Here is a 19427-nt window from a genome sequence, read left to right as displayed (position 1 = left end):
TCACGACCACGGCCGTCTTAAAGCGCTTTACAGCCAATGAAGTACTTTTCGTTGGAGTGCAGTCACTGTTGTAATGTGGGAAACGCGGCAGCCAACTTGCGCACAGCAAGCTCCCACAAACAGCAATGTGATAATGACCAGACAATCTGTTTTTGTGATGTTGATTGAGGGATAAATATTGGCCCCAGGACACCGGGGAGAATTCCCCCCTGCTCTTCTTTGAAATAGTGCCACGGGATCTTTTACGTCGAGAGGGCAGACGGGGCCTCGGTTTAACGTCTCATCTGAAAGACGGCACCTCGGACAGTGCGGCATTCCCTCAGCACTGCACTGGGAGTGTTGGCCTAGATTTGTTGTGATCTGGAAGGGTGTAAGCAGGTTCAATAGTAACATTCAAAAGAGAATTGGATAAATACTTGAAGAGGGGGGGAAAAAAACCAATGACAGGTGATGTGCCTTCAATAACCACAAAACTAGAAGTTATAGACTTAAACAAGTTGGCTTTTAATCACTAAGATCAGAGCTAACATCTCAACATGCCGACTGGTTCACAGGAATGAGTCATACAGATCCTGGGATCTTTATGTAAGAGAAGTCAGGGGCGGAGCCAAGAGCCAAGACCTGGAACCTTCCAGGTTAGTCAGGAAAGAGGAAGTGAAACTATACACAGTGTGGGGGAGGGTAATATACATGAGTGCAAAACGAATACAGGAAATACAGGATCAAGACAAACAGATTTCATTACAACAGGGTTATGGGGAGTGGGGTTAATTGGAGAGTTCTGCAGTAGAGCCAGGACAGGCCTGATGGGCCGAATGGCCTCCTTGTGTGCTGCATGATTCTATGATTCTAGTTTGGGGGTCACTCCCCCCTCTGTCCATGGCTGTCCCGGACTGGAACGGTTTTGTGCGGTAAATAGTTGTGAACGCGTTCGTTTCCCGCACGTAACGGCCGCCTATTCCCCGCCGCCACTCAACCCCGGGCTCGCTGCTGTCACCTCAGGTTTGGGGCATGTCTCGGAGAACCGACCTCTACATCCCCGCGGGCCAAGAAAGTCCCCAGCCCGCCCCGCCCCGCCCCAGGGCAGGAGATGCCCCGAGGACCAGGGGAACCGACCCCGACCTCCGTCCGGTGAGAAGAGTTTGACTTTCACACGTTCGTGTCTCTGTCTATTCCGTCACATTCACTCCATCAATCCATTCCTTCATCAAACACTCCCTATTTCCCCCTCCCTTTTAATTGCCCCCATTTTCTCCTCCATCTCCTGAAGGAACTGATCTTCACTGATTCTCACTAATTCTCAGACTCTCACTGATTCTCACTGACTCTCACCGATTCTCACTGACTCTCACCGATTCTCACTGATTCTCACCGACTCTCACTGACTCTCACTAATTCTCAGACTCTCACTGATTCTCACCAACTCTCACTGATTCTCACTGATTCTCACCAATTCTCAGACTCTCAGCGACTCGCACTGATTCTCACTGATTCTCACCGACTCTCACCGACTCTCACCGATTCTCACCGACTCTCACCGACTCTCACTGATTCTCACCGACTCTCACCGACTCTCACCGACTCTCACTGATTCTCACCGACTCTCACCGACTCTCACCGATTCTCACCGACTCTCACTGTGGGTTCAAACTCATAGGGGGAAAAATTCAGTATCGCCCCGTTTGGGGCACCATTATCGGCCGTGCGCAAAGTTTAGCGCCTGGCGCTAATTACCGCCTCCAACAGCAAACTTGGCTTTTATCGCCCCTGGAGGTGATTGGAGCGCTAAATCAGGCGCTTCACACCTGTCTTAAGGCGCAAAGGCCGAGGAGCGAGGCGCTACCTCAGAGCGCTGGCGAAGCAAGGAAGGGCAAATCAACATGAACCTGCAAAGTGCTGCTCAGTACTCAAAACTCCTTCACACAGCGTTGAATCTCTCCAGAAGTCTCTCTCTCTCTCTCTCAGAATGCGTGGTGCAAAAATGTCACCAACAAAAAAAGGCAGGAAGCGGTCGCCTTTAAATAGCGCTCCCCCAGTCCCTTTCTGACAGCAAAACGCTCCCCTCAACCTGTCGTTGCTAGCGGCAGGCGGTAAGGCAGGGGGCGCCACTCAATATCCGGTCAGGGGCGCTACCGGGGCGTTGCGCACTCGACTGACGTCACGATCTGCCGGCGCAGGAGATCGTGGCGGTAGTGTTTAGCGCCGCCGCAAAATGTCTAGTTAATTTCGCGAGCGGCGCAAACATCGCCGCGCCCGGGCGCTAGTTGCTTTGCGCCTCAATTAGCGCCCTCTTAAGGCGCTAACGGGAGGTGCAAACAACTGAATTTTTCCCCCATAGAGTCATCCCAACAATAAACGGTATGGATGTTGGTAGGAAAGTCTGAAATAAGAAACAAATCACCCATTGCCCATGGTCATTGTATAATATATCTTCAATGTCTGACTCATTAACAACTAAACTCCTCTCTGTCTCAGCAGCTGCAGCCGGTGGCACATTAGGAGGGCCAGGAAGTAATGCAGATGGTAGCAGGAAATTACAAAGTAGTTACAGCCACAGAAACAGGCCATTCGGCCCACCTGGTCCATGCCAGTGTTCATGCTCCACACCAGCCTCCTCCCACCCCTCCTCATCTCACCCCATCAACATATCCTTCTATTCCCTTCTCCCTCATGTACTTATCTAGCTTTCCCTTAAATGCATCTATGCTCTTCGCCTCAATTACTCCTTGTGGTAGCGAGTTCCACATTCTTGCCACCCTCTGGTAGGACCCTAGGAAGGACGGAGGATCAGAAGGACCTTGGTGTGCATGTACATAGATCCCTGAAGGCAGCAGGACAGGTAGATAAGGTGGTTAGAAAGGCATATGGGATACTTGCCTTCATTAGCCGAGGCATAGAATATAAGAGCAGGGAGGTTATGATGGAGCTGTACAAAACGTTAGTTAGGCCACAGCTGGAATACTGTGTGCAGTTCTGGTCACCACACTATAGGAAGGATGTGATTGCATTAGAGAGGGTGCAGAGGAGATTCACCAGGATGTTACCTGGGCTGGAGCGCTTCAGCTATGAAGAGAGACTGGACAAGCTGGGATTGATTTCCTTAAGAGCAGAGAAGGCTGAGGGGGGACCTGATTGAGGTGTACAAAATTATGAGGGGCATAGATAGGGTAGATAGAAAGGAACTTTTCCCCTTAGTAGAGGGGTCAATAACCAGGGGGCATAGTTTCAAGGTAAGGGGCAGGAGGTTTAGAGGGGATTTGAGGAAAAACTTTTTCACCCAGAGGGTGGTTGGAATCTGGAACTCGCTGCCTGAAAGGGTGGTAGAGGCAGGAACCCTCACAACATTCAAGAAGCATTTAGATGAGCACTTGAAACGCCATAGCATACAAGGCTACGGACCAAGTGCTGGAAAATGGGATTAGAATAGACGGGGCTTGATGGCCGGCGCGGACACGATGGGCCGAAGGGCCTCTATCTGTGCTGTATAGCTCTGGGTAAAGAAGTTCTCCTGAATTCCCTATTGGATTTATTAGTGACCTTTATATTTATGGCGGCCAGTGCTGGTCTCGCCCGCAAGCAGAATCATCTTCTCTACATCTACCCTGTCAAACCCTTTCATAATCTTGAAGACCTCTATCAGGTCACCCCTCAATCTTTTGTTTTTGAGAGGAGAGAGCCCCCGCCTGTCCAATCTTTCCTGATAGTAGACAGATAAGTAATGGGCAAAATTATGGGCAAGTGTGAGGTCATCCACTTTGGACCCAAGAAAGATAAATCAGAGTATTTTCTAAATGGTGTGAAACTAGGATCTGTGGAGGAGCCGAGAGATTTGGGTGCCCAGGTACACAAATGATTAAAAGCCAGTAGACAAGCTAATGGAATGTTAGCCTTTATCACAAGCGAGCTGGATAACAAAGGGGAGGAAATGATGCTTCCGTTGTGTAGTTCACTGTGTTCAGGGCACCGCACTTCAGGGTGGATATATTAGCCTTGAAGAGGATGTGGCAGAATTATACTGGGGTTTAGAGGGTTAGATAATGAGGGCAGATTGCATCAACTTGGTTTGTATTCCCTTGAGTTTCGGACATTGAGGGGTGATCTGATCGAGGTCTGTTAAATGATAAAAGGGTTCGCTAGGGGAGAAAGAAAGACTTGCATTTCTATAGCGCCTTTCACGACCACCGGACGTCTCAAAGCGCTTTACATCCAATGAAGTAGTTTTGGAGTGTAGTCACTGTTGTAATGTGACACAGAGAAACTATTTCCATTGATAGAGTCAAGAATGAGGGGACATGATCTTAAAATGACAGCTCGGCCATTTAGGAGGGAAATTAAGAAGTACTTTTTCACACAAAGGGTAGTGGAAATCTGGAACTCTCTCCCCCAAAAGGCTGTGGATGCTGGGACAATCGAAGCTTTCAAGTCTGAGATTGACCAGTTTTTGTTAGGTAGGGGTATCAAGGGAAATGGAACAAAGGCGGGTAACTGGAGTCGAGGTACAGATCAGCCATGATCTAATTGAATGGCAGAACAGGCTTGAGGGGCTGAATGGCCTCCTCCTGTTTCTATTGCTCCTATGGCTTCAAGGAGAATTTTAAACTGGTACAAACCCACGGTAAATTTAAACACTACTTAAATGTAACTCATTTCTAAACCCTTCCCATGGAGAAATGGTGAAAAATCCTCAAATGCGATGGACCTCCAGCCTTACGGATTGTTTGCCCAGTATTAGGAACTTGACAAGGGAGTAGTGTGGAACAGTGAGCCTGTACCTCTCTCCCTGTGGCATCACTGTTCATTTAGCAATCTATAATGTCACCAGGCTGCCCAGGGAATCATCGGGTCATACAGCACAGAGGGTGGCCATTCGGCCCATTGTGCTTATGCTGGCTCTTTGCTAGAGCTATTCAATTAGCTCCACTTCCCCCTTCTCCTTCCCCATAGCCCTGTAAATGTTTCCTTTTCAAGTATTTATCCAATTCCCTTTTGAAAGTTACTATTGAATCTGCTTCCACCGCCCTTTCAGGCAGCGCGTTCCAGATCATCATAACACGCTGGATAAAAAAAAATTCTCCTCAACTCTCCTCTGGTTCTTTTGCCAATTATTGTAAATCTGTGTCCTCTGGTTACTGACCCTCCTGCCACTGGAACCAGTTTCTCCCTATTTACTCTAACAAAACCCCTCATAATTTTGAACATCTCTATTAAATCTCCCCTTAACCTTCTCTGCTCCAAGGAGAAAAATCCCAGCTTCTCCAGTCTCTCCACATAGCTGAAGTTCCTCATCCCTGATACCATTCCAGTAAATCTCCTCCGCACCCTCTCCAAGGCCTTGGCATCCTTGCTAAAGTGCGGTGCCCAGAATTGGACACAATACTCCAGTTGAGGGAAGGAGGTTTTAACTGTTTAGTTCCAGCTCTGAGATGTTGATGAATTGGGTTCTGTGTTAGAATTGACTGCACACCCTAACCAAAGCCAGTTTACTTGTGTAGATGCTTTTAAATGAGTAATGCTACCTTACAGTCAACGACTTCATGAATCTGTATCCTACAGATATTGAATATTCCGATGCGGGTGAAGAGATCAGTAATCCCACGTTGTTCAGGTGCTGGCTGCCTCACTCCAGCTTGGCAACAACTTTAGCATCTTCCAAGCACCAGACAGGTCCAAACTTGATTGGCCAAGTTTCAGTGGACAAGCTTGCAAACCAATCGGCATCAAGGATGAAGCCTCAGTCCGTCCCCAAAGGATGTCTCTGTGGCAACAAGTCCAACCTGAGTCATTTGAAGAATATAAAACCATGTGTGAAGAATTCCACCAACTCAGGTGAAGGTCGAGGGCAACAGGCAGAAGCCGAATCGGAGGTCCTAGTGACTGCCGAAGAAATGCATTCAGAAAACGGGCCAGATACTCACTCGGGACCCCTGAGCTCCAAGGGACTCCAACTCATTGACCTGCGGACCTGCTCCAGCTCGGATTCAAGTCTTTCTCCCACTAGCTGTGAACCTGATTCAAAACTTACTGCTCTCTCGGGAACATCGAGAGTGTCTGCTCCTTCCACGACCACCAGTTTATTCCCGTGGAGCTGCGGCAGACAATGACCCAGTGGATGGAGAGCGTCTCAAAGCAGAAGGACGGATGCAGTGGGGATTCCGATTCTGATGATTCTTCCATTAGAGGCTTTAAGGAGACATCTTCTAGCCCAGTGACACACCTTCAAATATCCGCCCAACAGTCTCCCCACCACAGCCCTCAACCCATGGACAACCATTCTTACAGATGTTTAGTTTGTCAAAACACTTTCGGGAGCCTCGACACCTTACAGTTTCACATCAGTGACAGCAAGACGCACAATCCTAGCTTCACCCAATACCTGAAGAAGGGAACCCCATTTTCAGCACGTCTCGCACACACGTGTCAGGGACAAGCGGCAGGACCTCAAATTCAAATTCAAATTCAAATCACTTTATTGGCATGACAAGGTACATCTTATGTTGCCAAAGCATCGAAAAACATTCATGGTTGAACACATAAACACAGATCTATCCATACAGTGTATAAACAGATATATCCCTGAGTGTATAAATATACATTCATATCATTTGTATATACTCTTTTCTTATATTTAGTGGTTGTCCCTCTGTTTATGGCAAGCTGTAACATAGTGTGCCGCTAAGGTTACACAATTTCTCTCTTTCCCTAGTAGGTATGGGAGTTTTTGGTCGTCATTCAAGTTTCTGAATTCCGGGCATATTTTTGTGAATTTTGGGTAGAAATTCTCCCTTATGCCCTGATATTTTCTACAAGCTGTGAGAAAGTGCATCTCTGTCTCCACCACTCCCTGACTGCAGTGATAGCATATCCTGTCTTCTCTTGGTAGCCGGGTCTGCCTGTGTCTACCTTTTTCGATCGCCAGGCTATGTTCACTAAGTCTGTACATTGTCAAGGTTTTTCTCAGTTTGCTATCCTTTACCTTTACCTTTACCTCAAGGCAGGAGATCCGACCCAGGGTCGCTGGTTCGACCAATTCTGCGCACAAACTCCCCGCAGGAGCCTCCAGCCGTGGACCTCCAGCCCTGGCAGGGTCAGCCTGGCAGCTGGTTCAGGGGAGGCCGAGGACGACACGGGGCTGCTGAAAGGGAGGGTTTGCCCGTTTCACAAGTCCCACCCCACAAGCCCTGCAGCGACAGACCGCTCGAACGAATATGTCCCGGGGGAGAATGAGAAAGAACCGAGTGAAAGCCTTGCTGGCAAGGCTGGTCATACTTCTTACCCGGACGAAGCGAGCCCGGGGCAGTTGCCAACTGACCCAAGGCCACCTGGCCAAGCAGATCAGATTCAGATTAGATTTATTTGCCATATGTAACAAGTACAATGGAATGCTTGTTCCCCGTAGGGACGCATCAGCTATACATACAGCGCTGCGTTCAGAGTCAATACAATGGCTTCCCGTGGCAGTGGGAGCACGATGTCCCTCAGCCGCTCCGTCCCCCTCTTCACCGCGGTCTCCTCCTCGCTGTTGCCGGCTCCACGTGTGGTGGCCTGCTTCTCCCGCTCTGGCCACCATGCCCGGCTCCCCCCCTCCCATCCGGACTGCGAGTTACCCGAAATGGAGCTGCCGGCCGACGTGCTGCAACGTGTCGTGAGTCTGCTGCTGCTGCTCGTTGCGCTGCGCTCCTCCGCCCGACTCGCCGAACACATCGTCGGGATGTGAATGCTCCAATGCGGCCTCCTCTTCACCGTCGCCGGCTCCACGCTCCACGGCCCGGGGCCTACTTCTCTCTCTTCACGGGTCGGCCTCTGGCCACTATGCTTGGCTCCCCTCCTCCCAGTCGGAATTCCTTCCCGCCGAGGAGCTGCCGGCCGATGTGCTCCAGCGGGTTGGCTTGGCTGCTGCTCATCGCGCTGCGCTGCCTCTGCCCGACTCGCCGAGCACCTCGCTCCGGTTGCGGGAGCGAGCGGCGAGAGCTGGCCTGCACCCACCAGTGGGCTGAAGGTGCCGGCACCTCGGCCACATTCCAGCCAACCTACTATTATCCCCACTCCTACTGGTGCTCGGCATGCCGCAATTTGTTCAGGAGCCTTCGCACCTTGCAGGTGCACCTCAACTTCTGCAAACTTTGCAAGCCCAGCCGCTGGAGGTGCTTGAGCCGATCTAGACCTCTCCCCGCTGGGGAAGGGCGCCCGTCGGGCCGGCCAAGCTCTGAGCAGGACCAAGGGGCAGCGGAAGGGGGTCCCGGCCCCTGGCCCGGCTCGCTTCGTCCCGATGTCCCAATACTTCTACCTGGCGCTCGCCCGTGGCCGCGTCTGCCACGTCTGCAACATCTGCGACCTCAGGTGCGAGGTGCGAGAAGAGCCTGGGCTCGCACCTGAAGGTCCACTTCTGGAGGATGAACCACCGCTGCTGCTTGTGCGACCGGGCCTTCCACACGCGGAAGTCTTGCTGGAGGCACCTGGCCAAGCACAGCAGCCACCCCCGCTACAGGTGCGCCCAGTGCGGCGCCACCTTCGACTGCTACAAGACCCCGAAACAGCACCTGAGCACCGTCCATCAGATCGAGCTGCAGTTCACAATGACACCTACCAGGAGGCCAGGAGCAAAGCAGCCTCCTACCGAATGATCTGACGGGCTTCTGGCTCACACTGCCTGCTGAACAAACCCCCACCCCTCCCAAATTCCTGGTAAACCAGTGTTGCCAACTTTCATCTTCTTGGCCAGCGCGAAGACTCTGCCTTACCCAATCGCTTGACCGTCAGTCAAAAAAGCATTTCTTACCTCCAATATTTCTATCATTAATAAATAGAAGTGTTCAAAGAAAATGAAAAGAAAAACACGATTATTTTTAACTATTTTTCTCCCGAGAGTTGCTCCCGACAGTGTCTTGGAAATTTAATCTTCAGTTCCGGGAGACTCCCGGCCAATCCAGGAGAGTTGGCAACCCATGCATATTTTTGGCTCCTTTTTAAATTAAACATCACGTATCAACGGCGTGTCATTGCAAAATTTAGTCAACTTCCCAAGGTATTTATTGCAAGTGAAGTTTCATCACTATTACCACAGCAAAACCACTTGGTGTTCACACTCAATCAGAACAGTGATGGGGATCTTCAGATAACAGTTAAACCATTGGCCATTAAGGTGGCGCAGTGGGTGGCAACGCCGTTCAATACAACCATAGAAGTTTACAGCACAGAAAGAGGCCATTCAGCCCAACGTGTCTATGCCAGCTCTTGCTAGGATGGTTGCCCGTGTCCTAATTCGCACCCATGTCCTGTTCACCCGTCACCCCTGTGCTCGCTGGCCTACACTGGCTCCCGGTTAAGCAATGCCTCGATTTCAAAATTCTCATCCTTGTTTTCAAATCCCTCCATGGCCCTCGCCCCCTCCCTATTTCTGTAATCTCCATCAGCACCACAACCCCCCTGAGATATCTGCGCTCCTCAAATTCTGGCCTCTTGAGTATCCCTGATTATAATCGCTCCACCATCGGTGGCCGTGCCTTCTGTTGCCTGGGCCCTAAACTCTGGAATTCCCTGCCTAAACCTCTCCGCCTCTCTCTCCTCCTTTAAGATGCTCCTTAAAACCTGCCTGTTTGACCAAGCACCTGCCTAATTTCTCCTTATGTGGCTCGGTGTCAATTTTTTTGTCTTATAACACTCCTGTGAAGCGCCTTGGGACATTTTACTACATTAAAGGCGCTATATAAATGCAAGTTGTTGCTGATGCTCCAAAGCAAATGTGCGTGTGTATCCCTGCAGCTGTGTCCCGTACAAAGTGACGAGTCGTGGGTCTGTGACTGTGTCCTGTACAAAGTGACGGGTCGCGGGTCTGTGACTGTGTCCCGTACAAAGTGACGGGTCGCGGGTCTGTGACTGTGTCCCATACAAAGTGACGGGTCGCGGGTCTGTGACTGTGTCCCATACAAAGTGACGGGTCGTGGGTCTGTGACTGTGTCCCGTACAAAGTGACGGGTCGTGGGTCTGTGACTGTGTCCCGTACAAAGTGACAGGTCACGGGTCTGTGACTGTGTCCCGTACAAAGTGACAGGTCACGGGTCTGTGACTGTGCCCCGTACAAAGTGACGGGTCGCGGGTCTGTGACTGTGTCCTGTACAAAGTGACAGGTCACGGGTCTGTGACTGTGTCCCGTACAAAGTGATGGGTCGCGGGTCTGTGATTGTGTCCCATACAAAGTGATGGGTCGTGGGTCTGTGACTGTGTCCCGTACAAAGTGACGGGTCGCGGGTCTGTGACTGTGTCCCGTACAAAATGATGGGTCACGGGTCTGTGACTGTGTCCTGTACAAAGTGACGGGTCACGGGTCTGTGACTGTGCTTCTCTCACGCAGTGAGCTCCTGATTTCAGTCAGAAATGCTGCGGGCAGTTGCCAAGTTGAGTCCGGGGCACTTCCCAACAGAAAGAGGGAAGGAACTAACAAGTCCAATAGAAGTACTAAAAAGAGTTGTGCTTTGATAGGGCTCTTTCCCTTGCTGTGTGAGAGCTGGGATAACCTGCCTCCATTCTTCTGCCGCCTTCTGCTTGAGGTCAAGGAAGGGAGAGACAACAGCACTGGATCCCAGCTCAGTCAACAGCCCATGGCTGGACAGGGGAGGGGGAGGAGGAGCGGGATGGGGAAGGGGAGAGGAGGGGAAGACAGATGAACCATGAGTGTCTCCCAGGCCACATTACAAACAGGATTAAGAAAGTATAAAAGTGCTTGCATTTATATAGCACCCTTCACAACCTCAGGACTTCCCAAATGAAGTGTTTTTGAAGTGTAGCTGTCTGCAGTTGATATCGTTGTTGTAACGTAGAAAATGTGGCAGCCAATTAGCGCACAGCAAGGTCCCACTAACAGCAATGAGATAAATAATTTTTTTAGTGATGTTGGTTGAGGGATAAATATTGGCCAGGACACCAGGGAGAACTCCCCCAATCTTCTTCGAAATAGTGCCATGGGATCTTTTACATCCACCTGAGGTTTGACGGTTCATCTGAAAGATGGCACTGCCGACAGTGCAGCACTTCCTCAGTACTGCACTTAGTGCGAGCAGTGCAACCAGGCTGCCCCAGCCTTGGACTGGAGCCACAGCTCTGGAGACCAGTGAAGGTCTTTGGGGAAGGAATCTTGATCTCACAAAACAAGAAACAGAAATCCTGGAAACAGATTGCATTTGAAAAGTAAAGTTCCTTCCAATGCTCCATGCACGTCGGCACTCTCAACAACCATCCAATTACCTTTAATCTTATTATAAGGCAAATAACCAAATGGAAAACCTCCCAGAGGAGAAATCTCTGTTAAAAACTCTCCTGGACCCAATCCAGGCTTGCTGCCAAAACCCTCATCCCTGCCCTTATCACCTCTAGACTCGACTATTCCAACACTTTCCTGGCCGGCCTCCCACATTCTACCCTCCATAAACTAGAGGTCATCCAAAACTCTGCTGTCTGTGTCGCACTCACACCAAGTCCCGCTCACCCATCACCGCTGACCTACATTGGCTCCCAGTTAAACAACGCCTCGATTTTTAAAATTCTCATCCTTGTTTTCAAATCCCTCTGTGGCCTCGTCCCTCCATATCTCTGTAATCTCCTCCAGCCCTATAATCCCCTTGGACCTCTGCGCTCCGCCTATTCTGGCCTCTTGAGCATCCCCGATTTTAAATGCTCCACCATTGGGGGCCGTGCCTTCAGCTGCCTGGGCCCTAAGTTCTGGAATCCCCTCCCTAAACCTCTCCGCCTCTCTTTCCTCCTTTAAGACGCTCCTTAAAACCTACCTCTTCGACTAAGCTTTTGGTCACCTGCCCTAACTTCTCCTTATGTGGCTCGGTGTCGATTTTTTATATAACAAGTGCCTTGGGACGTTTTATTATGTTAAAGACACTATATAAATATAAGTTGTTGTTGTTGCATTCCAGAGATAGAACTGCTAGAGCCCCAATAGGACAGAGTCCAGCATGCTCCATGGAATAGTTCATCACTTACATTTGTATCCTTCCAACCTGCAGCCCATTCTTAACCAATTATATTGCCCCCCGTGACTTTTGCAGAGTATTCACCATAGTATGAAAGGGTTCCATTAAGTTGTGTCACCTTTGAAGGGACCCGTGTAATAGTGAGGCTTTGAATGTCATGCACTGCTCAGATACGCTCGTTTAACAGGTGGTGTCCACAAGCCCTTGGGTACTTGCGGGCAGGAGTTGTGCTTGTTGCATTTGCCCAATGGGACTGGGAGTTCTCCACCGCCTGTAGTTTGGTCTATCCCATGGGCACTTGACTGACCCCCGTGCGTCTGCACCTCATTCTGGCACAGGGGGAGCGGTTAAACAAACACTACCAGGCAGCCAGGTAAATCCTTGTGCTCTGAAACCCGTCCTAAGAACAGGAGTCGGCCATTCAGCCCCTTGAGTCTGTCCCACCATTCATGTCTGATCTCCACTTCAACTCCATTTTCGCACCTTTGCTCCCTTGATACCTTTACACGACAAAAATCGATCTCAGTCTTTGAAAATTCGCAGCAGCCTGGTGAATGGCAAGATGTGACTTCTTGCAGTAGTAGGTCAAGCGCCTTTATAGTGGGGGCAGGATGGCCAGGCAAGGTTGCGGGGCAGGATGGCCAGGCAAGGTTGCAGGGCAGTGTGTGACCCACCGAGGACCGCTCCCTTCCCCCTTCTCACCTGTGTGGCCCTGGTCCCTGTTGGACAGCCAAAAGAGATTGATGTTCCCTGGACCTCCACCTCAGGACCCCTGTAGTCGGAAGCCAGACACAGGAGCCACGCGGTCTCTTCCTCTTTATTTCCACGCACGATCTCAGTACCTGCGCTTGCTGCCAATGACGTGCTCTCAACACAATGCCCAGGGGGTGCAGGACAGGTTGCATAGACTAGCTTTGTATTCCCTCGAGTTAGAAGATGAAGGGGTGATCTGATCAAGGCATTTAAGATGATTAAAGGATTTGATAGGGTAGATAGAAACAAGCCCTGGGGAGGAGGCCAGAACAAGGGGGCATAATCTTAAAATTAGAGCTAGGCTGTTCAGGGGTGATGTCAGAAAGCACTGAGTCAATTGAAAATTTCAAAACAGAGATTTATAGATTTTTATTAGGTAAGGGTATCAAGGGAACTGCATCAAAGGCAGGTAAATGGAGTTAAGATACGGATCAGCCATGATCTAATTGAATGGTGAACAGGCTCGAGGGGCTGAATGGCCTCCTCCTATGTTCCAAATAAGCAAACTGCTCAAATGAACCTCTGCCTTTTGTGTCTCCTCTCCCTTCCTTATGCAATCCCCTTGATGGCCGCTGCCACTTCATTGCCATTGTGGTGGGCCAGGCTTGTTGGGCTTGGCACCGTCTGTCCTGATTTATTGGACTTTATTGGTGGTCAGGTCATACTGTTGTACCAGGTGTGGGTGTCCACTCACCTACACTCTATCCTGACCTGGAACTAGCTGCCGTCTGCATGGGAATGAGATAACCCACGGTTGGGTTTACAGTTCGCTCAAGTTTATCCATAAGAGACAGACATTTTCAACAATGTTCCTTACCAAGACCTGTCATTTTGAAGACTTGAACCCCTGGCATTATCCCTGGCATAAATTACTTTAGCTACTTTTAAGTTGAATGTACAAAGTTTTTCTTTAACTGTTTATGCTGGCCCTCCAAAACATCTTGGTCTATTCTTTGTTGTTCCCTCTCCATTTTCACCCCGTCTCTCCTGAAGATGCTGAATTCTCCTTGGGTACAGTTCCATGGTGCTGACTCTGGCTGGAGTACAGGTCCATGGTGCTGACTCTGGCTGGAGTACAGTTCCAGGGTGCTGACTCTGGCTGGGGTATATTTCCAGGGAGAGTGACTCTGGCTGGGGTATAGTTCCATGGTGCTGACTCTGGCTGGGGTACAGTTCCATGGTGCTGACTCTGGCGGGGTACAGTTGCATGGGGAGTAACTCTGGCTGGGGTACAGTTGCATGGGGAGTGACTCTGGCTGGGGTACAGTTGCATGGGGAGTGACTCTGGCTGGGGTACAGTTGCATGGGGAGTGACTCTGGCTGGGGTACAGTTGCATGGGGAGTGACTCTGGCTGGGGTACAGTTGCATGGGGAGTGACTCTGGCTGGGGTACAGTTGCATGGGGAGTGACTCTGGCTGGGGTACAGTTGCATGGGGTGTGACTCTGGCTGGGGTACAGTTGCATGGGGAGTGACTCTGGCTGGGGTACAGTTGCATGGGGAGTGACTCTGGCTGGGGTACAGTTGCATGGGGAGTGACTCTGGCTGGGGTACAGTTGCATGGGGAGTGACTCTGGCTGGGGTACAGTTGCATGGGGAGTGACTCTGGCTGGGGTACAGTTGCATGGGGAGTGACTCTGGCTGGGGTACAGTTGCATGGGGAATGACTCTGGCTGGGGTACAGTTGCATGGGGAGTGACTCTGGCTGGGGTACAGTTGCATGGGGAGTGACTCTGGCTGGGGTACAGTTCCAGGGAGAGTGACTCTGGCTGGGGTACAGTTCCAGGGAGAGTGACTCTGGCTGGGGTACAGTTCCAGGGAGAGTGACTCTGGATGGGGTACAGTTCCATGGGCAGGCTGAGTGTCTATTGGGTAATTGACCATTGGGACATCACAGCCAACCCTGATCTTGTTATGAGTACCACACCCACATTCCCCAGCAGGGGGGTCACTGGACAGCAACCAGCAAACACAGCACAGACTGGGAATTGAAGGTGGAACTTCCTTGTCTCTATGACTCAGTACCGCACTGTCTGTACCATCCAAGCCATCAGTGAGTTACAAGGAACCATGTCAGTGAATTCAAGGGGGAGAAATTCGGGACCTTAGCGCCTCCCGTTATTGCCTCCGGGGGGGTGATAACGGGGCGCGAACAACTTACTGACCAGGAGCGGTGAAATGAACGGCTCCCGCTAAATTGGCCGAGAGGTTTGTGGCGGCGGTAACGCTTTGCGCCACGAGCTCCTGCGCTCGGAGATCATGACATCATCGCCGTGCGCATCGCACCCCCCCCCCCCCGCCCCCCGGTAGTGCCCCGGACCCGAACTTTTGTTCCGCCCCCTGCAGCATCGCCGGGCGGCAGCAACACCGACAGCTTGAGGAGGCGTTGTTCGGGAGGCCGTGTGCTTCGGGGGCGCAGATAAAAGGGGACATTGGTGCGGGTAGGAGATAAATTCTAACAACGCTTCAAGTGATTTTTCTCGATTGCTCCTGGGCCACGGTCGATCAGCCCGGCGCTCTGCGGGAGGGCGCGAGGCTGAACGGGCCGCATCGCGGCTGCCGTCAGGGACCAGCTGACTGGTCCCAATGCAGAGCCTGCAGTGATGGCCCTTCCCTTTAAGGGAGGGAAGGAGCCTCGGATCACGGGACATTGTGCAGCGCTGCATCCTTTAGCGTTCCAGGAAGGAAGTGGAGCTCTTGATTTAGCGCAAGCACCAAATTTTGAAAAAGCTGGGCATCATTAGCGCCTGGCGCTAAGTTTCCCAGCTTTCAAAAGTTAGCGGCCCAAATGGGGCGATACTGAATTTCTCCCTCATTGACTCTTAACAGCACAGGAGGACGTTCGGCCCATCGTGCCTGTCCCGGCTCTTTGAAAGAGCTCTCCAATTAGTTCCACTTCCCAGCTCTTTCCCTGTAGCCCCACAAATGTTTCTTTTTCAAGCATATATCCAATTCCTTTTAAAAGATACTGATGAATCTGCTTCCACCGCCCTTTCAGGCAGCGCATTCCAGGTCACAACAACTCGCTGCATAGAAAAAGTTCCTCCTCAACTCCCCTGACGTTCTTTTTCCAATTCCCTTAAATCTGTGTCTTCTACATAAGAATTAGGAGCAGGAGTCAGCCATTTTGCTCCTCGAGCCTGCTCCGCCAATCAATAAGATCATGGCTGATCTTCTACCTCATCTCCACTTTCCTGCTCTATCCCCATATCCCTTGATTCCCTTAATAAGGTTCTGGTTATTGATTGCCAGTGGAAACAGTTTCTCCTAATTTACTTTTCATCAAAACCCTTTATAATGCTGAACACCTCTATTGTATCTCCCTAAACCTTCTCTGCTCTAAGGAGAACAACCCCAGTTTCTCTGGTCTCTCCAAGTAACTGAAGTCCCTCATCCCCGGTACCATTCTGGTAAGTCTCCTCTGCACCCTCTCCAAGGCCTTGACATCCTTCCTAAAGTGCGGTGCCCAGAATTGGACACAATATTCCAGCTGAGGCCAAACCAGAGATCTGTAAAGGTTTAGAACATAAGAATTAGGAGCAGGAGTCGGCCATAGGGCCCCTCGAGCCTGCTCCGCCATTCAATAAGATCATGGCTGATCTTCGACCTCAACTCCACTTTCCTGCCTGATCTCCATATCCCACTCCAGGGACTTGAGCACATAAATCTAGGCTGACACTCCAGTGCAGTGCTGAGGGAGTGCTGCACTGTCGGAGGTGCCGTCTTTCGAATGAGACGTTAAACCGAGGCCCCGTCTGCTCTCGCAGGTGGTCGTAAAAGATCCCGTGGCACTATTTCGAAGAAGAGCAGGGGCATTATCTCCGGTGTCCTGGCCAATATTTATCCCTCAATCAACATAACAAAAACAGATGATCTGGTCAATGATCACATTGCTGTTTGTGGGAGCTTGCTGTGCGCAAATTGGCTGCCGCGTTTCCCACATTACAACAGTGACTACACTTCAAAACTACTTCATTGGCTGGAAAGTGCTTTGAGCTGTCTGGTGGTCGTGAAAGGCGCTATATAAATGCAAATCTTTCTTTCTTTCCTTATTCCCCTAGAGTCCAAAAATCTATCGATCTCAGCCTTGAATATACTCACTCAGCATCCACAGCCCTCTGGGGTAGAGAATTCCAAAGATTGACGACCCTCTGAGTGAAGAAATTCCTCCTCATCTCAGTCTGAAATGGCCGACCCCTTATCCTGAGACTGTGACCCCTGGTTCTAGACTCTCCAGCCAGGGGGAAACAACCTCTCAGCATCTACCCTGTCAATCCCCCTCAGAATCTTACATGTTTCAATGAGATCACCTCTGATTCTTCTAAGCCTGACGTCCTTTGTTATTTGATCTCTATAGTGCCAGGAACACACGCTGACTCCGACCTCCCACAAGGACCAGTTAACAGGCCAGATTGAAATGCTGCGTTGAGTGTGTCCCCCTGCTCTGTGATACCGTTCTCCTCACTCGGAGCTCCCTGTGAACATGCAGCGCAGCACTAGATTAACCAACAACCGCACTGCTGCCCTCCGGAGCTCCCCTATATCTCTCTCACTCTGGGACGAAGGGAGTTAAACTAATCTTACAGAAGGGACTGACTGGGTAAATGCATTGCCCACAGAGACTGGAAGGTGCAAGGATCCAGCTCTGGTTTGTGATCAGTCAGCTTGGTTCAGTCAGTCAGTGGTCAGCATGCTAAATTTGGGCTCTGCATGTCTGTGAGTGTGTGTGTGTGAGATTAAGTGTTAGTGTGTGTGAGAGTGTGAGTAAACTAGCGAGAGACATAAAAACAGACTGTAAAAGCTTCTATAGGTATGTAAAAAGGAAAAGATGAGCGAAAGTAAATGTGGGTCCCTTACAGGCTGAGACAGGAGAAATTATAATGGGGAATAAGGAAATGGCTGAGAAATTAAACAAATACTTTGGGGGTGATTTTCATTCAGAAGTCAGGAAGGAGGCGGGACTACAACTTTCAGGGTTTGTTCCCGCCTCCTTTGAGATGCGGCCAATCCACATGATTTTAACTTGATTGACCTTGTTGAGCCCGCCCAGCGGGCTCAGCAGGCCAATTAAGGGCCACCCGGCAACAGGTGACGTCACAGACTGAAATATTATCTGTCAATACGTTTTGACAGATGAAATATCAGCGTTTCACAGCTGTTTGAAGCTGTCAAACACTGACAGTCTTACTTCTAACCTGAGTCCTTCTACACAGGCTCAGTTAGAAATCTCACCGGCACAGAAAGCTGCAGGCTGTCACTTTTGACAGTTCACAGCCATTCTGCTTTCAGTGCCGGCTGAGTGATGGACTCCCGAAACCTAGAGGAAGAAAGGCTGTTAAGGTAAGTACAGGTAATTTAAACTTCTTTACACACTTTAGACACACCAAACACACTTACCTTGCACTCATGCACCCATCACTCACCTGAACACCGACATCGCGACCCCTCCAAGTCCTTCAACCCGACGGCCCGACTCCTCTAACTTGGCGTGGTTTGGAGCCGTCGGGAATCCCACAGTTCAAGATTTAAAATAGGGATTAGGCTAAAAACTGCCTGTTAATTACCTGTTAACAGGCAGTTAATTGGCACTAATCCCTTCCCGCCTCGGGTAGGCGGGTCCCAGTGCGGGGCGGGTACCCGCCTCCTTTGAATCTTACATGGAGGCGGGTTGGGGGCGGGATGGTGTCGGGACCCCTGAATTCAGGACTTTAACCCCCCCCCCCCACCCCCGCACACCTCCAATCCCGACTCCACGGGTCAATGAAAATCAACCTCTTTGTGTCTGTCTTCCCGGAAGAAGACGCAAAAAGCCTCACGGAAATAGTGGGCAACCAAGGGTCTGGTGAGAATGAGGAACTTAAAGAAACAGGTATTAGTAAAAAAAATAGCACTGGAGAAATGAATGGGACTGAAAGCTAATAAATCCCCTGGACCTGATGGCCTACATCCTAGGGTTTTGAAAGAGGAGGCCATAGAGATAGTGGATGCATTGGTTGTCATTTTCCAAAATTCCATAGATTCTAGAACGGTTCCCGCGGATTGGAAGGTAGCAAATGTAACCCCACTATTTAAGAAAGGAGGGAGAGAGAAAACGGGGAACTACAGACCAGTTAGCCTAATATCAGTAGTAGGGAACATGCCAGAATCTATTATTAAGGATGTGGTAACAGGGCACTTAGAAAATAATAATAGGATTGGGCAGAGTCAGCACGGATTTATGAAAGGGAAATCGTGTTTGTTGAATCTGTTAGAGTTTTTTGAGGTTGTAACTAACAGAATAGATAAAGGGGGAACCAGTGGATGTGGTGTAATTGAATGAGGAGAAATTTCTTCACTCAGAGGGTGGTGAATCTTTGGAATTCTCTAGCCCAGAGGTGGAGGCTCAGTTATTGAGTATATTCAAGTCAGAGGTCGATAGATTTTTAGATATTAAGGGAATCAAGAGCTATGGGGATAGTGCAGGAAAGTGGAGATGAGGTAGAAGATCAGCCATGATCTTATTGAATGGCGGAGCAGGCTCGAGGGGCCGAATGGCCGACTCCTGCTCCTATTTCTTATGTTAGTTCATCTGAAGGAAGAAAGCGTGGGAGGGAGTCATATTTTCCTCAATATAATTATCTTCCTGTAATTTTTATTCCGCTCCCCCCTCCCTCCCTTCAGTGTACGGGCCAACGCCCCATCCCCCTCCCTACAGCCGAGC

The 19427-nt window shown here is 50.2% G+C and overlaps 1 pseudogene; it reads left to right on the top strand.

Moving 5' to 3' along the window:
- The first annotated feature begins 944 nt into the window (after positions 1–944).
- Positions 945–8765, top strand: LOC147096822 (uncharacterized; annotated as a pseudogene).
- The last annotated feature ends 10662 nt before the right edge of the window (positions 8766–19427 follow it).

Source organism: Somniosus microcephalus, chromosome 34 (assembly GCF_052327205.1).
Source record: "Somniosus microcephalus isolate GS21.2 chromosome 34, FLI_Smic_1.0, whole genome shotgun sequence".
Classification (NCBI taxonomy): Eukaryota; Metazoa; Chordata; class Chondrichthyes; order Squaliformes; family Somniosidae; genus Somniosus; species Somniosus microcephalus.
Note: the sequence above shows the minus strand (reverse complement) of the source record. Positions and strands in the feature narration are given on the sequence as shown.